The sequence below is a fragment of the Impatiens glandulifera genome, chromosome 2 (assembly GCF_907164915.1).
Source record: "Impatiens glandulifera chromosome 2, dImpGla2.1, whole genome shotgun sequence".
In the NCBI taxonomy this organism is placed as follows: Eukaryota; Viridiplantae; Streptophyta; class Magnoliopsida; order Ericales; family Balsaminaceae; genus Impatiens; species Impatiens glandulifera.
In genome coordinates this window covers 9916313-9918977 of record NC_061863.1, presented here as the reverse complement: position 1 = coordinate 9918977, position 2665 = coordinate 9916313, and the positions used below count along the sequence as shown (strand labels likewise).

The window sequence follows — 2665 nt, the reverse complement described above, 5'->3', positions numbered from 1 at the left end:
TTCTCAATAATGGATCTTTTCATCCTTTTACCACACTATTATTATGGTGTCTTACGTGTTGTAAATTCCAATAAATACCATAATCGTCACTAGATTTCTTGAATTGTGTATTTTAAACTCTGTACCATTATTTAACCTCAAATACTTGATTTTTCTACTTGTTTGGTTCTTTACATCTACTTTCCATAGCTAGTATTTGACAAATACTTCATATTTCTATTTCAAAAATAAATCCAGACCTTTCTAGAATAAACATCAATGAAGTGTAGTACAAAGCTCCACACAATGAAGTCTACTTAGAACCTCATACAACGGAATGCACTAATCAATAGTTCATTATGTATCTTGCTTACTACTACAAAACTAAATTTAGTCTGTTTTACAAAACACAAAATTTACAAAAGTCTAGCTTACAACTTTTTACACATTTCAAAGATCTATTTTATGTAATGCAGTCATTCCATGTTCGTTCATACCCAAGATGCATATGCCATAATGTTTTGTTATCATCACTTGAATTAAAAGAATGAACTCCACTACAATTGTAGGTGGAGTAACAATGTGTAGATATTATCTTTGGTTCGTTTTGCTTTCATAATAAACAATGCACCTTTATTAATTAATTTTATTGGTTTCTCATTCCTTATCTCTTTTGTAAGAATACGTTTTCATTTAAAGTACCTAACACGATCATTTTTTCTTCATTTTAGTTATATGCCTAACATTACAAAGAGTTCTAATAGTACCATCATACATCTTAACTTTGACTTTACCCATGGAAATATTATTACAGCATATAACTCTTCAAGTTTACTCCATAGACCATTCGCGTGTATTTTTCACTAACATGATTAAGAACATTATCATACACCCATTGTCTAATGTAGCCCCACATCTGACGATGACTCAAAGTACAATACTCATTAGTTAAATCTCTTAGATTTTCTCTAGCAATCATATAAATACAAATAATAATCTTTGACATAAAGTAGATTTCCCATCTTTCCTTTCAAAACATGATAGTGAGAATCATTAAGAGTAATCATTCTATTCGTATTGCTCTCCATTATTATAAACATCACAAAACTATATATGTTATAATACCACTTGTTGATACTCTTAATTTCTTCTTTAGGTTGCTCCATGTAAGTTCTTCCAAATTTAAATTTGAAACAAAATTTTTGGAGAGTGGTTTTAAGTCGTGTGTCTACTGAGTACATGAGGTTTCCCCACGAGAGTTAGAATCTCTTAGCCGATGATGTTTTAATTTTTTCTAGTAAATTCAGGAAACTTCAATCAAACGACAAGCTGGGAAAAAATTATTTGAATCAATTGTATAAAGTTTAGGATCGATGTTTGTTTTAAGAGAAGGTATTGTCCATGAAAAACATTGAAATATCAACTTAATTGAGAACGCTACTCTTACCACTCCATATTAAAAATATCATTTGCATTTGAGTTAAACAATGATGATCTAAACGTATTCCATGAATCCAATAGTGTACCAAGCGGCCATAAGACGTGCACTTCATTATCAAACTTGATATTCATTTCAGTTAACTGGTTAATAATCTTGAAATGTATTCAAGTGATCCGATATGATTTTTCCATCTTGTACTTGAAACTCATCATCTGCTTGATCAGAAATAATTTGTTGTTAACATTGTTCTGAGCATATAACTCTTCAAATTTACTCCATAGACCCTTCGCGTGTATTTCTTCACTCACATAGTTGAGAATATTATCATACACCTATTGTCTAATGTAGCCACACACATAACTATGACTCAAAGTCCATTGCTCATAAATAAATATAATTTTCTCTAGAAAACACATAAATAATAATTTTTAACGTAAAGTAGATTTCCATCTTCCCTTTCAACACATAATAGTGAGAGTCATTATGTATAATTATTTCTCGTATTACTCTCCATTATTATAAACATTGTAAGGACTATAATCTACTATAAAACCACTTGTTGATACTTATAATTTCTTCTCTAGTTTAAATCTTCATGTAAGTTCTTACAACGTTAAATTTTAAACAATTGTCGCTTTGGCCGAGTGGTTAAGGCGTGTGCCTGCTAAGTACATGGGGTTTCCCCGCGAGAGTTCGAATCTCTCAGGCGACGATTTTTTTCTAGTAAAGATGTTTGTTTCAAGAGAATGTATTGTCCATGTAAAAACATTGAAATATCAACTTAATTGAGAATGCTACTCTTACCACATCCATATTACAAATATCGTTTGCGATGATATTTCCATCTTATACTTCAAACTCGTCATCTTCTTGATTAGAAACAGTTTGTTGTTAACAGTCTTCTGAGCATATAACTCTTCAAGTTTACTCCATAGACCCTTTCTGTATTTCTTCACTAACATAGTTTCTAAACATTATCGTACACCCATTGTCTAATGTAACCACACAGACAAAGACTCAAAGTCCATTGCTCATTAATTTTATATACTAGCTTTTATCTAGTAAACGGATGTAAATAATAATCTTTGACGTAAAATAGATTTTCCATCGTCCCTTTTCTACACGTGATAGTGAGAGTGATTAAGAGTAATCATTCTACTCGTATTTCTCTCCATTATTATAAACATCGCAAGTTCTATAACCTTCTCTAATACCATCTATTTATATTCTTAATTTCTTCTCTAA

The 2665-nt window shown here is 30.7% G+C and overlaps 1 non-coding gene across 1 annotated transcript; it reads left to right on the top strand.

Moving 5' to 3' along the window:
- Positions 1 to 2050: 2050 nt before the first annotated feature.
- Positions 2051 to 2132, top strand: TRNAS-GCU. Its single transcript has one exon. It is a non-coding gene; the product is annotated as a tRNA-Ser (tRNA).
- Positions 2133 to 2665: the final 533 nt, after the last annotated feature.